Here is a 20,491-nt window from a genome sequence, read left to right as displayed (position 1 = left end):
GCATCAGATATGGGGAGAGTATGGGCAGGAGGTCAGAGGGCTTGCAGAGAGAAGAGAAACCAAGGGTGGGGAACATCACTGAGACAAGCTGGAGACCTACAGCAGTGTAGCCTCCTGGGAGGATATGGGGGTGACCCTAAGAAAGACTCCTAGTAGTGAGGGTCATGGAGACCGAAGAGGCTACCTTCTAGCCAGACAGGACTTCTAGTGGAGGGAGTGGAACACCAAATCACCCACAAAAACTTCAACCCCAAATTTACTCTGCCTACAAGATGTCCAGGGATAAAAATAGATCAGAGATCGAGGGAATGTCCAACCAATGCCAGGCCCAACCTGAGACCCAGCCCATGGGAGAGCGCCAATCACTGACACTATTAATGATACTCTCCTATGCTTGCAGACAGGAGGTTAGCATAGCTGTTGTCTGAGAGGCTCCATCCAGCAGCAGATAGAAACATATGCTGAGACTCACCCCCAAACATTAAGCAGAGCATGGAGAGCCTCATGGGAAAGTGAGGGAAAGGATAGAAGGTCCTGGAAGGGACAGGAACTCCACAATCCGACCAACAGAGTCAACTAACCAGGGCCTAGGGAGCATATAGAAACTGAAGCACCAACAAGGACTGTCTAGGCCCTCTACACATATGTAGCCAATGGGCAGCTTAGTCGTCATGTGGGTCCCCTAGTAAGGGGAGCAGTGGCTGTCTCTGAAATGGACTCTGTTGCCTGCTTTTCAATTACTTCCCTCTGGCAGGGCTGCCTTGTCTGGCCTCAGTAGAAGACGATGTGCTCAGTACTGATGTGACTTGAAGTGCCTGGGTGGGTTGGGGGGCTCCCCTTTTCTGAGGAGTAGGGGAGGGGGAATAGGGGAAGAGAAAGGGAGGGTGGGACCAGGAGGAGAGGAGGGAGGGGGCTACGATTGGGACATAAAGTGAATTTTTAAAAGTTTTTTAAAAGGCCTTAATTTTTCAGCCTATATGACCACCAAGATGTACTTTAGTAATTGTGAAGAAATATCTATAATTATGAGTTCTTTTGGAATGGTTATAAGAGGAAAATGTTATGGTCTTCAAAATGACAATAGAATATGGACACTTTACTGCACAGTTATTTCTTTTTCCTATTCTAAAACAAAATAATGGAAGAAAACAGGATGATGTGTAATTACATATTCATTAAGCTCACTGAGAGGAGAAACTCTGTATTTTCATTAGGAGGCCCCCAACACCAGAATGTCTAGTATACAATATATGTATAACATATTTTGAAAATAAATGAATTGAGTCCTACAAGGCACTTAAATCATCAGCAAACACGAGTCTCATGTTTTCAAAGGATTCACAACATAGGAATCCATACAAGTAATTTAGTTGGAAGTAAAATAAGTGCTGGAATGGAATACAGAAGGAGAACTATGAGAGGAAAAGGACAGCAGTTAACTTGGACGCAGGGTAGTTTCGAAAGCCCCCTGAACCTATGCATCAGTTCCAAGTTTTCTGCACCCATTTTGTGCCAGGAACTTTCTGACATGGCTACTTTTACCCAGCCATTTTGATGTGGGTTAAGATAAATAAACCATCATGCTTTCGTCAGTTCTATAAATTACCAAGTAATGTGTAAAACAGATGTCCTTACCCTTTCCCTGGACTTGCCCCATTGCTAGCCTTTACCAGAAGGTCAAGTGCAGGGTGCAGAAGAGAGGTGGCCTATTTCTTCTTTCCATTTACAAAGAATGGTGGCCTGGCCTCCTGTACTCAGCCTTAAAGTTCACCAACTCTACTCAGTAAATTATATGCCTATTCTCTGAGAGTTTAACCCCCCTCTCGATATAGCTATAGATATAGATATATTCAATGACACACCACAGAGAAATGATATTTGAGCAATATTGTATTCTCTTGTTCTTAGACTCAGAGTATAAAGGAAATCTTTAATTGGATTCCTAACTGCAATTTCATGCACAATGTTATAACATTCCTTGAACTGGGGACTTTCAAAAAGCAGGACCAACAACCTAGAAGTCAACTTGTAGACACATGTTCTTCAATGGTACAGTGCTCGATTTGCAAGACCCTAGTTTTGATCTGCAGCAGAAATGTAGAGAGCATGAAGGGGAGATGTGGGAAATAAGTTAATCTAGCTAATGAATGTTTTTTTTATTTGTTTTTTAACTGTAAAGGTAACATGGTCGACATTTTAAAAATCAAGAACTGGACGTCAGATGGGAATGGAGAGATGGCTCAGTAAAGTGCTTGCCACGCGATCATGAGGACCCGAGTTCAAATGCTCAGAAGCTATATAAAAACTGAGCATATATGAGCACTTGCAGTCATAGCACTTTTACCAGAAGAAAGAGGTGGAGAAATGGGAATCCTTGTATGTTCATAGACCAGCAAACTTGACACACACAGTAGAGAGAGAGAGAGCCTGTCTCAAAGCAGAAGACATGGGATGACAAGGATGTTCTCTAACCTCCACATATGTGGTATGGATCACACATAGCCACATTCGCAAACATGCACACATGCACTCATACATACATATCACACACACACACACACACACACACACACACACACACACACACACACACACCATAGATACACCAAAAAATATAAGGGGTTGAAGAAGTCACCCGTTGACTTCTAACCTCCTCATACTCACATATGTGCACACATGTGCACACACACACAAGTGCACATACACACCCCAAACAATAAAATAATCATCCAAGAAGTAACACAGAAAAAAAGTAAACCTTTCCACTAACTGATACTGGAGTTAGGTAGGGATGTTACATCATATAGCAATAGTTTCAAAACAATTATAGTTCTTTGTTGGTTTCTTCATAATAACAGATCAAATGACATGTTTTGGATTTCCTTCAAGCTAGACATGGAGCCTAGAGCCTTGCCCATGCTAGACAACAACTCTCTCGCTGAGTCATAATCCCTGACTCCAGTACTGAGCCAGAAAAGATGAGGGTCCAGAATAAAAGAAACTGTTTAGCTAGTGATAACTGAGATCCTTACCAGAGTAAGGAAAACCATGTCATCAAATGAGGTACCATTCTGACCAGCAGCTGCCAAAAGGTACACCAACCATACCCAATGGAAACACAAGGAAACCTTTCAATATCCCATAGAAGTGAGAGATAAGTTAAACTAATAAAGATATAAAATTAGAAAAATTGAAAACCTGTTTACATTTTTACATATGTCTAAACTTACACCTGTTACATACTATGATAGGTAAGAAAAAGTGAAATGTTTATATTTTCACCTTATCTGAAAGACAATACGCTAAGTAATCTATCTCCATGGATCTAAAGTTTCAACCTATTCTCCCGTCTCCCAATTACTTCATGCCAGAAAAAATTAAACAGGGACAAAACCTGTGAACATGAATACCTGTACAAGTGGTCCACATCCTAAAGGAATATGATCAAAGCCAAGGACTTGAGAAAAATGAATATGAATACAGACAACTTTGTGCACGTCATTCTGGAGGTTCATATGTTAGAGGTTAAGGGCTCCTGTCTTGGTTTCTTTTGGCACTGAGCACATTGTTTCCTTTCTTGTCTAAGCATACAACATTCTTAGCTGGCCATTAGCAACGTGGCCTTCCAGAAACAGGTTCCATACTCACCCTTGCTCTTTGCCTCAGATCTTACACTGATGGACCGTGGGTAGTGGCTTAACTCGACTTGACTTCAGGTCCTTGGGAAACTGGCATGTTGCCATGACTGCTAGCCCTGTCTTGGAAGCTAATGTGCCATCTCATGTATAACAATAACACAGTAAAAATAACAGAACAGGAATTCCCTAAACCAATTAAAAAAAAAACCTAGCACATTAACAGGCATGCAAAACCCAACTGGAGGTGTAATTTCTTTCGCCTTCTTTCTACATTAATTTTTCGTCCTGATTTCAATTAGCCAAACTTGAATGGAGACATTACAGACAGTTCAACCCCACCTCGGAGCTGTGCAGACAGCTCTTGTTGCCAAGCTGTCTATCACCAGGACAACTGGGCCAATGTGCTTTGCTCTGGGTAAATAGCTCATCAGGGCCAGTTGCACAAGGAGCCATTTTACAATGACCTACCATTGGATCACAATCCTTATAGTTAGTGATCCAAAATAAGTTTCAAACATGGGGCTATAAATAAATAATCATTACTATTTTCACAAAATTCTTTACACTGATGAAGAGTGGCTTACTTCCAGAGGTCATTTGCTTGCAAGCTGATTTGAGGGATCAGTAAGTACAGAGTTCCTCTGTTTGTGAGTCATTGTTATTTTTTTTCCTTTGCATTAATCATAAGTTTCTTCCAAAAACCGTCTTGTCAACCACAAACTCTCCAAAGCAGTCATCAGTAATATAGCAATCTTCCTGTCTCTGGTCTCTTCTCTTGAAAACATTTTGAATAAAAAGTGATGAAAAAAATGTGAGATGGTTGGCAGGCATTCTTGCCTCCGATGAGGCAGTCAGCTGAGGTGAAGGCATGAACACAGTGCCGTTTAACGAAATCATATGTTCGATAAGTTCAGCACATACAAATGAGTCAGAGATTAAAAAAAAAAACAACTCAGCAGATTCGACAAGAGCTTTTTTTTTTTAATTTTGGAATAGAAGTTCTGAGTTTGGGGTCCTTAGGTGCAGAGGTGGCAGACCATTGTCCTCCCGTCCAGCCTCCATTAGTGCAGATCTACCCTCAGCAGCTTCGTGAGCAGCCTGTCACAGTTTTATTGTTTTCTGGTCTCCTTGGTGGCAGGTGTCTGCTAATCAAAGGCTTAAGAAGGTGTGGGGTTTAGGAGTCAGCTCTGACTGGAAGGAAAACTTTCCATTCAGCCTTGGGCAACAATATTGGAGCTTTTTTTTTTTTAATGTTGTAATCAACCCTGTGCCAAGTGGGGCCCAAGCTCCCCCTACACAGCCCCAGGAATCCAAAGAAAGAAGTGTTTTCAATTCTCTTCAGAACGTCTGATCTCCCACACTGCAGACCAAATAAAAACAGTCTGGGCCAATTGTGCCTCCTCCTCCCCCCATCTATTGTGGAATCCGCCTGGGAGAAACTCAGGAAAGCTGGCTTCAGGCCAGCACTGGCCTTCCATGGCAGCAGAAAATTTCCCTCACCTTCCCTCCATCAACTGCTTTTGGAAAACAAAGGACAAGCCCCCACCTCAGATAGCCCATGGGAAGGGACAACTGGGTGGGACAGGGCAGAGCTTACGATGATTTAACTGGACTAGGATGACTTGAGCTCTGAGGCCTGAGTTGGCACCTCCTGTGCACTTACTGTTTTGGTGTGTTACTTTGCTCCTAAAATAGACACTGGGAGGAAGAATGCACAAAGTTACCTGAGAGTTGAACTGGCCACAGATTGACCTTTAGCACCACTGCTCACTTCCCAAATACAGACTTAGACAACGTACTCCATAGACCAGAGCTCTCATGCCTGTCCTCCCTTGTCTAGCAGCGTGCCTTGGCCTTTGGTTCTCCTAGCATGGAAATATGAGGTCACTGCTAGTAACCTCCTTCAGACAAGCGCTTCAAAGCACTTCTGGAGTCCTGAGTTTTGAAAACATATGTTACTTTCCACCTCATCCTCAACCCTCACCAACCTCAACAGCCTGTGGCCTCTAGACATGTTTCTTGGGTGCACAGGTAGGCCATGCAACACGAAATCCACTACAAAAGTCCAGGTGGCCACATTCAAAGCAAGAATAACTCAGGAGCTCCAGGTTTTCTGGCCAGAGAGGCCAGTTTTTACACTCGTAAAGCTCACAGCAGAAATTTCCCTAAGAATTTCACCAAGCAAACATTGCCAGGTGGGTGAGAAGTACCTCAGAGAACATGGCTCAGGACTACCAGGGTTTTCAACTATGAGCGAGAGGTTCTCAGAAAGGCCTGGACAAGCACAAATATTGGAACAGGACTCTTGGAAACTAAAGCCTTCTCAAGGCCTCAATAAGCAAAGGGTTAAAGGGCTATCTCTACAGTGGCAGGTGCACTGGGGCATGGCAGGGAAGAGTTGGGAGACTAGAGCAAGCAGCATTGGAAAGAACCCCACGTGACTCCTTCCTTTCATCCTTAAGATAGAATAGTCCCTACCTAACGTTGGGGGAGGGCTGTGAGGGGGAATATAGTGGAATTCTAAGCAGAATAATGCTTAGTAGAAATGCAGGCTATTTCCATTTTCAAAATATTCTAGTCTGGATTTATTAAAATAAAAAAAAAAAGGAACAAGGCTAAACTCAAACTTACGTTTTTGTGTTCATGACACTAAACAACCAGATTTTAGTGAATTCTCCCTTTTTAACTCGTTGGTTGGTATTGTATAGATGCAGCCAGCATCTAATATGCTTTCAATTGTGTCTTCAGCCCTCAAGACCCTGGGGGTCTGAAATCTCAGCCAACTTTGCAATTTAATCCAAAACCCAAAGCAGTTCAGATTCCAAGTAACCTGTTACCCTCTGCTAGCAAAACATCACTGGTGGTTTGAAAAAGGCCATTTTTAATAACCCCTTTTCAGTTTCCTGGCAGGCCCCCAGCTTTACTTCAAAGTTGATTTTCCCCAGTGAGAGTACAGCTGGAAGAATCCAAAAGTGCGCCGTGCCATGCTTCCACTGCCCTGGACTTCGAAGGCCCAGCTCTAGGGCAATGAAGATGGCTGGGATTGGAAGGCAGACAGGGGGCTGGGCAGGCCGTAGCTCACAGGGAAATGGCCTCAGCTAGGGCCTTCCCAGAGACAAAACAGCACATCACCCATAACAGCGAACAACTACAAGAACTGAATGCAAATTGAATTTGGGGATTGTATCACTTTGGCTTAGTTTTAGGTAAATTTGATAACAAAAAGAAAGAAAGAAAGAAAGAAAGAAAGAAAGAAAGAAAGAAAGAAAGCCCTGTATTTGGGGCTGCCTCTTGAGTGTCAGGTTGTTTGAGGGGGTTGTTGTTTGTTAATGTTTTCTCTTAGTGGCCCGTTCTTTCGATGTCACACAATAAGATGCCAAGAAAACAATCTGAAATGAGACACTGGAGGCAGGGATGAGGCAAGAAGCCGAAGGGCATTTGTGTAGACAAATGAAGACAAATGCACACTGAGCTAGCCTTAAACTCCAAGACAGTAGCTTTGCAGTCCTGAGTTTTCTCTTGTTTTTCTTTCTTGCCCAGGACTAGTGAAGTTGGGGTTGCCAGTAAAATGACCACTTAGCTCAAAATGTCTCATTTAAACTCCAAGTCTTCTTAAAACAGCAGAAAAGGATTGGGGCCAGAAAGTGCTTTCTAGTACAAACACCAGTGCACTTTTACAAGGCAGGTAAAGCCCGAAATTATGTTACTAATTAATTTTATATTTCCTTCAACTACCTAGAACCAACTGCAGCCCAACATTCCCTATTGGGATTTTGCCAAGAATTCAGATAATGCCATTTATGGACCATGCCAACAGCTGAGGTCATGCTTTCTGTCTAAGGAGGAAAAAGAAATAGGGAGGAATTCGTGGAAAGTACATATGGGGGAGACAAAAGGGAGAGAGGAAAGAGACAAGAGATAGAAATCTCTCTATAGCAACTAAGCCCAAACAGACACACAGAGGAGGGGAAGCCCAAGAGGCTTCAGAGTTGGACAACTTGGGGGTGAACGTGAAGCAAAACAGACTAAAACACCATTCACAGGGGGAAAGTTCAAGAAACAGCAATGTGGAGTCACAGAAGCAACCCCCTCTAAAATTGTGAAGGCCATCAAAAGCCTAGTGCCTTGCAGCATGGCTGCTGGCAAAAGACTCTTTCCTTCATGCGTGCCAGGAGTGTGAAGCACCTGCCACCTGGTTCTGAGTTCAGGAATTAGAAGTGAGGTTCTGTTTCTAGCAGGGATTCAAGGATGTAAGGACCAGAGAAAAGCAAGAGAATCATGATCGCCTGACCATTCCAACTGGGTAGCACTTTGGATTTCATTCCATCTAATCACCCCTATTGTAGAGAAAAAAGTGAGATCCTGGATAGGAAAACAGCACAGGAGGTGTTACTGTCAGGCACAGAGAAAAGGCTGGCACCCATTCCACCTGTTCGTGTTGTACATTCCACTGTTTCATGAGAAAATGAGAAAGCAGCCCTATACAGATTCTTTCATAAAGTTAAAATTTCTAATCCTGATATTGTATCATCTCTACTTTTTAAATGACAAAGTATCTTTTCTCTCGGCAAACAATGACCCCAGAAAGTAACCATTGTTTTAGAATGGCTTCTATGCTTTACAATATAACCAGAAAAAAAAATAATAAGTTAGAAGCTTCACATAACACATCAGTATGGGGGTGGGGGCAAAGAGTTGACACTTAAAAATAGTAGTCTAGTCCAGTCCCCTGCCGCCTATCACCAGTCAAACCAAATTCTCATCTGAGCCTAAGTTTGGAATCCGTTGAAAATGCCACTGAAGTGTTGGTTGTGCAGGGAACAGTGGGTTGGAAATAGCATGGTCTGCCTGGGATGTGCATGGAGGGCAAGCAAGGGAAAGGGTGAAGCGCTTCGAAGACTCTTGAGAACCAAGCTGCCTTGGGCTCAGGCTCTCAGCATGCTTTTTGTTTTTTGTTTTTCTGTTGTTTTGTGATGACAACTTCAAATTACCACTACATCTTGCTTTAATGGCTAATATCTCTGCTACTATATACTTTTTTTTTTTAATTTGGAGCTGGTTTTTAAGTTTTCCTCATGAGGGAAAAAGTCATAGTACTCCTTTTTCACATGGTATGCTCTTTGCATGGAAATTTAGAGAGGTTACTTGACTTGCCTCAAATTACCTGGTTCCTACAGGTTGGGCTTCTGCCTAGATCTCTTGGTCCTTCCTCTAGCCCACATGCCTATCCCATGTACATTAACTTAGCCTCTCAGTATGACCCATGAGCTGGACAATGTCACCGTAAGATGTGCTATCAGCACTCCCTATTCCCCCTCCCTCCAAATGGTCAGCAATACCACTCTGCATCCTAGGCTTCAGGTAGCAGAAGCCTCCTGACCACCCACTGATGTAACCTGTGGGAAGTGTCTGCCCCACTTGTTCCATTGTCACTGCAGCTGCTCTGTTGCTGTCACTTCCAGCCGGATAAAAGCCAGAGCAGCGAACCTACGTGCCAAATTGCACACCCACTAGAATCATTGGCATCAGATTCTCCTGATCTTCCTTGGGATGACTCGACTAAATAACCGTGGTAGGAATATGCTTCTTCCTAGGCACCACCCTGTACTACTCAATTAAGAGGCAATCTGATCATGAGAAGAGATTTAATCATTAATCTTAAACAAGAAGAATTTCAAAAGTAGAATAAATAGTACCAACAAAATAAACACAATATTCCAAATCTAAAGCTGAATGCTTTTTAGATTCTTGTTTGGAACTGTGGCTGTTTGGAGTTGTTGCTAGCTGAGATCCTGGCAGTTTGTGATGAGCCCTGTATATATTCCCCTTTATGTGTGGAAGACTCACATTTTTAAGTGAATACAAAAATGTCCTCTGGCTCCTGGTCAGTTTGGTGGTTGGCCCCTGACTCAGCAAAAGTACTGGGAGGGAAGAAGACCTGGTAGTCACTTAGCTCAGGCCTAGACAGCACCTGCATCACTCAAACCAAATAACATTTGGACGAGGTTGAACTTGTATCTCTGGGCAGCAGGACCCCAGCACAGATCATAGATATGACCCATCAACAACTGCTTATCTCTCAGACCCTAGTGAAATAAAACAGGACTCAGGGGCTTTGAGTAAAATAGGCAGCTTCCCAGCCTCACATGGGAATGTGAATATGGTGGTAATGAGCCACTGAGATCCCGTCTGCCCCTGTTACAATAACATGTCCTTTCATTCCTACCAACAGCTCCCAAAGGACACTGTGGGCAGCCATGGTTTCTGGATATTTCGCTCCCACTCCACAAGCCTATGAAAGCAAACCACTTCCTAGCTCTTCCAAAGCTTTTTTTTTTTAAGATGTGGAATCCCCTGTCCCATTCTTTTTTTGTATATTTATTATAAATTTTCCTTCTCTTATGCCTTCTATAATTTTCTCTTTATTCTTTCAATGGTTAGGGTTTTTTTTCCATTGGTGCTGCTGTTCTCTGTTGATCTCTTTTATATTTCTTTGCTCTTCATGTCATATTTTAGTAAATTTTTCTCTGTTCAGCAGAATTTACTTTTACTGTTTTTGTTGGATTTCTAAGATTCCTTCGTTTTATTTTTCTTTGACACTTGCTTGCTCCATTTTTAATTACAATTTGCTTTTCTTCATCTCTCTTCTCTATCCTCTTTTCCCCATTTACCTTTTAATATTTTCCTTTGCTTCTTTTTATGCTGTTTACATTTTCATGTTTTAAGATAATTGTTTCAATTTTATGTCTATTAAGTTTTTAATTTTTACATTATAATTTCTTGGTTAAAGAAATTAATAGACACTAAATAACTAACATATCTTATATAGCTAAGAGGAAAAAAAAGATGTAAAAGGAATACTATACTCTCAATCTCATCCTCTAAGACTCACTTGCAATACTATTTACTATCTACTGGATTTCTTACCACTCTTGAAGGTTGTATCGCCTCCCAGAATGACCATCACATCCTGTGTTGTAGGTTCTAAGAGGGCCTACTTTCTTCAGTAACTCTGATACATCCATGGTCATAATAATTAAACTGAAAATTGCCTAGGATATCAAAGTGATATTGCATATTGAATGCCTTTCTTGAATATAAGCATCCACATTAAAATCACCTTAGGAAGCTATGAACAAAGGAGCTGCAATCCTACACAGCCCTTTCCTACATTGTTTTAACTCTTAGCATCAAGAGTGTGCTTGCACACTCGTGTGTACGTGTGTGTGTGTGTGTGTGTGTGTGTGTGTGTGTGTGTGTGTGTGTCATACTCAGTGAACAACTAGGAAACAAGGATAAGTGGGTTGAGGCCTCAAGATCTTGGAGAAGAAGCCTTCATGAGGAGTGTACATGCATGTGGCTGGAAGGCATCAGGAAGACCCCCAGATGTTTCACAACTCTGATGGCCTACTTACAGGCCTCACCCTGTCATCACTCTCTCTTTCTCTCTCACTCAACCTAATCTCTCCCCAGGTATAAGTTATGGAAAATTGACATTCCAGGCCTGACCCCATATGCATCAAGGCAGCACAAAGGCAAGTAAAGCTCGGTCACTGATTACTTTGCTCTTTTGCACTCCAGTTTCCCTCAGTGAGGAAAACAACAGGCCAGCCTTTCCTGACAAGCCTTGCACATAGAGCTTCTTTTAGGTGTAACCCCACACAGGAGCTTGGCAGGGGTTGGGGTACGTGTGAATTAGATGCCCTCTACAATTCCTTTCTGAAAGTGAGAGCTGGTCCTCTGAGGGCTTTTGTTGTTGCTGTCAATTAAGATTGACACCAGGAGGTGAGCAGACATTGAACTAGGGCAAAACTAGATTACTTTTGGAACTGAGGAAAGGCGAGGACATCATTCAAGCTCCTAGCAGAGGCCTTCTCCTCCTGCTCCTTTTTGTTGTGGTGCTGTGTGTTTAGAAAAGAATCCAGGGACAATTCTATATGATAATGTATCAAAGTTTCATTCCAACCAATTAGAGGTGGGTGATGCCGCAGGTCCACAACCCTGGCCTAAAGGGCCATTTGCTGATGGTGGAGATCAACTCTACATTGTCACAGAGCGCTTCTTCCTATCTTTTGCTTGCCTCTATACATCAGTCAAAACCATATACTGGCACTGGCCTCAAAAAGCACATGACTTTATCTTCCTTCAATGTGGTATTAATTTTCACCAGGAAAAAAAAAGTGGTTAATGGAAATCGGGCACTTAAGGTAGTGAGAGGGACACTTTTGCCTTAGGGCAACACATAAGGGTTTGATTTTCTTTGAATTTTCAACCTGATTCTGAGGTTAGCAGTAACTAGTATAAGGGCAGTGCAAATACATGAGGTGAAGCCCTCATCTTGGAGCCAGCAGAATCCACCAGCTCAGCCACACAGTGCCTTTGAAAAGTCCACATAGTGAAGGGCTTTTCAACAATGTGATCCTCATCCACGGGGACCAGATTGAGCAAGTCTACCATGCAAAGTGAGCTCAAACCGGCAAAGTAGCATTGGGGTTGAGGGGGACATCAAAAATGGTTCATAAGTATGATGGAGTTTCTGCTCTTCTGGGTCATTCCTTGTCTGCAGCAGAGGAAGAAGAGATGTTTACAAGGGCAGACAGATATAGGAGATGCTCAGAAGGCCTCCACACAAGCATCAGCCTCTTTGAGCCTATATAGATCACTGGTGGTGTTAGTTCGAGCATTGGGAATTCCCTAGGCTGACTTTGGTGGGGGGGAATCAAAGAAACCATGACTACTGAAGTAGAGCTAACCAAGGAAAACTTGACGTTGAGAATGTAAAGTATGTGCTTTAAGGGAAACAGTGACTTACAGAGCAGGGAGTGACCATAGAGATATGCTAATTAATCTTCAAACCTTATTATAATAAACAGTTCCCAAAGACTAGCATTACAAATGACAGGGAGATTTGAGTTGAAAGTAGAAAGACACTATAATTTGTATAGAAAGGGTGAGGCAAAACAACTGGAAAAAAGTTTTTAGGAGACTTAATATGTGACCTTGAGTTCTAACATTAAAAATAAATTTTCAGTGACCCCCAAAGCTAGAAATAATTCTTTTGAATGGCCATATGTATATGTAATTTTTTCAGTTCATGGTAAGTAAATTAATATAGGTACTTATAGGACTTAATTGAAATAGGATGTTTCTGTTAAAATAAATACACAGGCAGCCAAGCCTGATATTACAGGCCTGTAATCCCAGCTACCAGGGAGACTGAGGCAGAAGGATCACAAGTTCAAGACTTCCTGAATTACCAGTGGTGGTCAACTTAGTGGGCTACCTGGTCTCATAAAATGACTGTTAGATGAGGCGGTTGTATTTCGTTGGCAGATAGCTTATCTGGAGTGCCTTGCTTAATGAAGGCTTCTCCCCTGTCAGATTTATTTCACAGCAACATATAAGTTACACAGTGTGCCAGAATCACCAAAAGTCAGGCAGGCACCTGCCTATTTCATATACAGAGGAACCAACTTCCAGGAAGAAAGTAGCAAGCGCTTTGAGAATCCATAACAAACCTCAAAAGTATTAATCTATAGTTGACAGTCTATAGAGAGAAAAAAATAATATTTGTCAGTGTTTGTACCTATATCTTTATCACAATGAGTTATAAAGGTTTGAGTTTTAGTAGCACTTGCTTTGTGACTGTTTGCCAATGGTCCTAAAGATTGAGCCCACGGCTTTGCGTATGCTAATTGGTCATTTTACCATGAGCACCAGCAATTACAATGATGATTTGCATAGGTGGTTTGAGGGTGCCTCCCAACTTTATATGTTGAAATTTCTTCCCCATGGTAATGTATTAAGAAGGTACAAAATGAATTCAACAATGGTGTCTAGAGGAAAGGCCTTTAAGAGGTTGACTAAGTTTAAATAAGGCCAGTGTGGTGGAGCTCTCATAGTTAAATTCTGGTAGATTAAGGGAAGGTACAGAGTCACATGCATGTTCTTTGCCCCTTGTCATATGATGCTCTATATAGCCCTAAAACACTGGTTGCAAAGTTGAGGGGCCTTGAGCTAATGTAGTCTTTAGTTTATAAACTGCCCTGACTCATGTATTTCATTACATAACAGTAAATGGATTATATGCTTAGACTTCACAATGCTGTTGTTAGTACTGAAAGAATTCATGTGCATAAAAGTGTTTAAAACAGCCTTGCATAGGGTAAGACTAGCTGTGTGTTAGCTACTGTCATCACTATAGCTGTTTTTGCTGTGTCTCCTGGTGCTACTTCTGTGAAAGAAACCATCTTAGAATTTCGTGAAGTTACTCCATATTTTTTTTACAGTTTTTCCTCACAGGTTTCTCCAAACATGCGAGTGGCTGTCACTGCTCTTTCTCTTAGATACCACCCCCACCAAGAGCTACACTTGAGAACCAATTGTCAATCAAAATGATACCTCAAAAACTCTCCTGGACACAAGGAAAGCTTCAACTCCCTGCCTGCCATTAGAGAAATGGCATCACAGCATCACTGAAACAAACTGCTGCACATGTCATTCCTGACTACTATTCTTGCATAGACCATGGAAAGGCATAAACAGATCACCGTGCACTCTTGGGGAATTCACCGCTTCCATTCCTTTGTGAGATTCAGTTTTCCGTTACTCCTACACTTCTCCATGCTTCTGCACAGTTGCCTGTTACTGGCTAGCCACAGACAATGCCCTGCCTTGTCCTGTTAGCTAGGCCTTCAGCCAGGCAGCTGGGACTGCTAAGACAGGCTGTATTCCAGAGACACTGCTTGATTCCCATTGTAGCTGGAGTCTTCTGTCTCATTCTCATACGTTAACTGAGCCTCGGCTCCTGGTGCAAGCCTTTGCACGATCAGAGGGATTTAAACATCTGTGGGATGTTGCCCTGATGCAACTACCATAACCTCTTCCTACACCGACACCATTTATCCACATCCTCAGCCACACCCAGAACCTTTTTGTCACCTCAAAGTGTTCCACCTGTGTCATCTTCTATTTGTATATCATACTTTCTCCTGCTTCTGTCCCACAAGGGCTCTTCTTTGTTTCCATCAACTGCATCTTAGAGCTCTTGGTTTCTCCAACTTCTCAGACTCATTTGGCACCAATTACCTTCTCATACTGGCCTGGGACCCGCAACCCATTGTTCCAGTCACTGCCCTTCTCATACTCTTAACTTTCTCTATCGTCTCCTGGTACCACCTGCAAATCTACCCACTACTGCTTCAGAAGAGTTCTTCTGGAGACCCTGGCCAGTTTCCACCCTCATCCCCTCTGTAGTCTCAGACATGTCTTTCCATTGCCCACTGCCTTACCAGCCGAATCTTCACTCCTGCCCTCTTGAATGGGAACAGTTTGCGCAACCCTTTCATTTTTTAAGGTAAAGCGTCTCGGCCTTACCTCTTCACTTGCTGCCCCCTTCTGCCTCCTTTCCTTCCTACGGTTTTGGAATAAATACTGTATATTCTCTGTCCCTTCCCACAGTGCAGCCTGCTTCTCTTGCCTGGGCATATTCTCTTACCCCTATCAGGACTGTTGCTATAACTAGTCGTTCTACCATAGCTATTACTAGACATAAAGACCCCAAATGGGAGCATCTTGTCTAACTCAGCTCTGTGGCCCCAGAGCCTAGCACAGTGCTTGATTGATAGGAGGTGCTCAATAAACGAATTATGTCACAAACACTTACTGAGCACCTACTAGGAACCAAGCACTGTATCGGCTCTCTTAGAATCCACAATACTTGGGCTCTAATCCATCACAAATCCCACATTCAAGAACCATTGACTGTCACTGAAACCATTGTGAGTGCTCATGACGACTGCTCTGTGCTGGACCTTCATCAAAACAGGCATTCAAATTTTGTTGAATAAGCCTGATAAAACGCAGCAGATCCCAAAAAGACTAATTTGAAGAGTTGCTCATGTAAATGGCCGTGCGTAGGTCTGTTGTGAGGTCTGGTATCTGACAGGGGGCTTTCCAGGCTTTCAGAACCATTTTTGAAGAGCTCTGGGTAATACACTCACTTGCAACTCTATCTCAACATAGTTAAACTTTACTAAGCAGCTCCATCACCTCTCCCTGGCTCTTTTCTTCAGCTTCTCTCAACAAATCTTTGTTTCCAGGCTTTTATCTTCCACCCTCAAACCAGTGCAGAAGGTCCCTTGCTCTTCTACTTAACAGTATGAAGAAATCCCAGTACTAGACGTACTGTTGACTTCAGGATCCCACTTCACATAATGTGCTTCCCTTTTCCACATGGAGGCTACCATCTTATTCTGCTAGTTGAGTCCTGTGCCAAATGGTCAGTAAGGGTAGAATGTAGTTTTAAATGGCTGAAGAAAGGCTTCGTGGAACAAGAGGGGATACTTTGTGACTAGTTCCACAGGTGGAAATGTTCTGGATAAACATGAAGAGTTGTATGTGTATGTGTGTTTCATAGTTTTGTTGGAAGAAGGTAGCATGTATATAATGCAAGATGAAGAGGTACAAAATGTGTGATTACTATGTTTCTTCTGTGTCCTAGAGATGATGGACTCATCTATAAATATTGGCACATGTGTACTCTAGTCACTGACTTAACATGGTCTAAAACACCATAAGCAGAGTAAACTAATATGTGTAGAAGTGTTAACAAAGTAGGGGATACCCTCTTTAATCCAATATACCATTCTTAATTCCCAAGTGCTTTTAGTAGCCTTTTCCATCCTACCAGGGCAGGGTGCAAGTTCAAATTTCTGAAAACCTCCCATTGGTACCATGGTCTTCAGTTTGTTGGGTATGGTCATAGCAACTGTTTCATATAACTTTGGTACAGTTCTGTGAATTAATTTTCCCCTTAGGTATCTTTGCATTAGAGTTAGGCCAGTTAATAATCCCTCCACTGGAGCTAGTTCAAGAAATATTTCCACCTACAACTACTTCTAACGACTTCCACTGTCCATTTGCAACTGTCTATCTTTCATGACTCCATTGAGTCTCATATGCAACACTGGAATTGGGAATGAATGCCTACATAATGGCCTCAAGCATATTAGGGAAGATTTAAATGGCCTAAGTGCTCTTGGAGTTCACGAATACTTCACAAATATTTGGTTCCTTCTCATGCTCTCTCTGATATCTCGTCCCCCCCACCCTTTACACATTCTTCACATTATATATCACGTGACTCACCAGGTGGCATACAATTCATGACATATTCCTTTATGTCTTTTATCTATTGGAATTGAAATGAGAGCATTAGACATGACAACTTACCTGACCCCTAGAGGAAGCTACTAGAAAGTTCCAGGTACATACATCCTAGAGGAGAATCACTTTCAATGCTTATTAAAGCCATTGACTTCAGAGTGTAGAATGGCATCTCTGTCATTTAGAAGCTGAAAAGGTCAGTACTTACCCTGCATTTCAACCCTAACATTCTACATATCCTTTAAGACTCAGCTCCAAAGTCATTGTTTTCTTGAAGCCTTCTAAGATACTGGGACAACTCATCTATTTTCACAGTATTCTCAATGGTTACATTTCCTTTTTGTGCGTTGCCAAGGTGAATCTGTTCTTCCTGGTCTAGTGCAATACAGTAAGACTCCATCCCCCGTTCCAACTCACCACCCCACCTCATAAAACATACCCCACTGAATGCGGTGGGTGGCTGCTAAGGGGCAGGTTAGGAGGTCCCTCAACTTGTGTGTACTGAATTATACTTAAAGTGTACCTGACCCTGAAACTGATTTATTTTTGACATAACCTGCTTCAGTGTATATGATGCAAGTGTAACTTAATTTTTAAGGTATATGTCATCTGCTTTATTTCAGTACAGTTAATTTTTTTTTTCATGTCAGCAAGTGCTCTTTGAGAATAATTTAGTGATTTTGTAAGGCTTTCGTCCTGTTTCTATCCATAGTACATCTGTTCTCCCTCTTAGAAGGCTCCTCTATTTTTTCTTTTCCTCTATTTTTTTTTTGCTTTTGCAAATAACATTATATTAAAGGTATATAAATCTGTAGCTGAACATCTATTTCTCAGAAGACATGCTTTGAAGTTCAATTTCTCAGACATGATACACTAAAATTTGTACAAGTTTTTAGAGAGGCTACCAAGCCACTTCCTATGATATCATCCTGTTTTAACCCACTGGTAGTACACAAAAGAATGATAAGATCATTGCACTGTGGCCAGCGCAACTCATAAATCCTTTCTAATATGATAGGTAACGACACTGACCTGTCATTGTTACGCCAAATTTGAATTCTTGTATCATTAGTAAATGGAAGTTTTTCAATAGTGTTAGCACGCAGGATTTGGTTGTCCCTGTCTAGTCATTTAACCTATGTATTTCTTTAGCCTGCTTTTTTGATAAAGATCACATTGTTCCCCTCATAAAATCGACATGCAGTTTATGTGATCCATATGTTTGATAGTAATCATGCTTCTTGTTATTCACGATTGATAAGTTTGATAAAATCATGGCAAACACTTTAGTAGTGAACGCTGACTCATGACAGGTAGAGATCTGACTCATTAACAAAATTACAGCCAGCAGCACTAGTCACACTTAGCTGAAGCCCATGTGATAGCCATAGTTTATCTGTAAGGTGCCCTCTCAGCCTTCTTAAGCTTAGAAGCACTCGGCAGCACCATACTTGGGGAGTGTCTTTAACAGTGAAATCATTTTTAAAAAGTGATGATTGTGACACTTAACACACCATGCAGAGATCTTTATTTACAGTGTTAGACTAGAGACAAAAAGCCATAGCTGGCTTCTGCTGGAAACCAGCACTGTGGGTGCTCAGCTGCTGCACTTACCCAAATGTGACCACACAAACACCAGAATTGATCTTGGGTTTATCACTAAATTGCATCAAATTGCAATTCTGCAAATACACAAGTCCCTTAAGGACAGAATGCACCTTATTATATTACTGTCTGAATGCCCAGATGTCTACTTACATTTAATCACATTCCTGCTTTTTATAGAGTTTTATGTTTTTAATTATGTAAACATATAACACTTCCCCTTTTGTTATTTCATATATTTAGTCTATCCAAAGCTGAAATAATGTAATCACCTATATTTTTATATATGTGGGGGTGAATTTTAGTATTCTAAATATGCTCTTTAATAATACACCTGAAACTTCATTTGATGGACAGTGTGGAACCATTTGCATAGGTACAAATCATAATAAGCCCATCATGAGCACTGTGTCATTCCAGCTCCTGGTGCAGGCTCCTTCAAACACAGGTAGGCCAGTTCTGAAATACATAAACAAGTTCCAGAAAATAGAAAATAAGCGGAGAATGGCCTTACCTTTGCCACTCCGTGAAGGTGCTGGCTCTTAGGCCACTTAGTAGCTGCATCCTGTGGAGCAGCCGGGTACCAGGGAAGCCAGAGGCTGATGACTGGCATGGACTAAGATAGTGAGGGGGCTGATCTCTCCAGGCCACAAAATGGTATTCGAATTTCCTGAAGTGCTTCTAGAACTGGTTCTGTGCCTCACTGTGAACCTGTTGAATCAGAACATAGGTGACTGGGTATCTGGCATGTTTTAATTCATGGTAAACCATCAAGAACATGAGGTTTACCACTCAATCTTTTTAAATTATACAGTTCAGTGGCATTTACCACACTCCAATGATTCCAGCTATTCAACCCCAGAGATTTCTCAGCCTCCCATATTGAAACTTTACACCCATTACACAGGAATTCGTATCGTCTCTCCTACCTTGCCAGCATTAACCACTATTCTACTCTGTCTCCTGAATTTCTATAGTCTAGGTAATCTATAGTAGTAAAATCCTACTCTATTTGCCGTTTTGTGTAAAAGCGGGGTTTACTCAGAAAACGGTCAATGCAAAAGCATATCCATGGCTCATGCAGCATAACTGATTTTTTAAAAATCTTATGTTGCCCAGGGACCACTGAGGGTTCCAAACCCCGCTAGAGTCAAAATTACCTAGTATTAAGAAACTATGTAGGGCCTGGAGAGATGGCTCAGTGGTTAAGAGCATGGTCTACTCTTCCAGAAGTCCTGAGTTCAATTCCCAGCAACCACATGGTGCCTCACAACCGTCTGTAGTGAGATCTGGTGCCCTCTTCTGGCCTGCAGGTGTACATGCAGGCAGAGAATTGTATACATAATAAATAGTTCTTTTAAAAAAAAAGAAAAAGAAACTATGTAATAGAACTGGAGGGATGGCTCCAAGATTATGACCACTTGCTGCTCTTGCAGAGGATTTGAGTTGAGTTCCCATCACCCACATCAGGCAGCTTGCAACTGCCTGTAACTCAGGATCTAGGAGATCCAATGCCCTCTTTGATCTCCATGGGCACTGGATGCAGTTATATAAACACACACAGATAGAGATGCATGTGTGCATGCACATGCGTGCACACCACAACACACACACACACACACACACACACACACACACACACACACACACACACACACAAACAAACAAACATAAATCTTTTTTATTTAGGTTTTTTGAGACAAAGAGTTTTTCTGTGTATCCTTAGCTGTCCTGGAGTCACTTTATAGAGGAGGCTGGCCTCGAACTCACAGCGATCCCCCTGCCTCTGCCTCCTGGGTGCTGGGATTAAAGGCATGCACCATTACGCCTGGCTATAAAAATAAATCTTAAAAAAAGAGAAGGAAATTGCAAAGTTATTCACTCTCCTTCCTTCCCAAATGGGATTCCAGAGGCCACATCTATGGCAAAAGACTGAATGAGGGTGACACTAAGGACAGTTACCCCCCAAAATGAAAGACCACAGCTCCTAGATAGTTTATTTGGAAAATATTAATTATTCCCATTCAAAATAAGTTTTGTGAACTTTTAAAAAAATTATTGGAGCTGTTCTTGAATGAGTA

At 41.9% G+C, this 20,491-nt stretch overlaps 1 long non-coding RNA gene across 2 annotated transcripts in view; it reads right to left on the bottom strand.

The window, feature by feature from the left end:
• The window catches only part of LOC311602171, a 44,397-nt gene that overhangs the window by 17,883 nt on the left and 6,023 nt on the right, over positions 1–20,491 (bottom strand). Inside the window, exon 4 of one of the 2 annotated variants that reach the window (XR_014780699.1) lies at positions 18,925–19,121. This is a non-coding gene — a long non-coding RNA (uncharacterized lncRNA). Of the gene's footprint in view, positions 1–1,235; positions 19,122–20,491 lie in introns of those variants that run through there. The other variant, XR_014780700.1, reaches the window with a different exon arrangement.

This window comes from Acomys minous (genome assembly GCF_964271855.1).
Source record: "Acomys minous genome assembly, chromosome: 7".
In the NCBI taxonomy this organism is placed as follows: domain Eukaryota; kingdom Metazoa; phylum Chordata; class Mammalia; order Rodentia; family Muridae; genus Acomys; species Acomys minous.
Note: the sequence above shows the minus strand (reverse complement) of the source record. Positions and strands in the feature narration are given on the sequence as shown.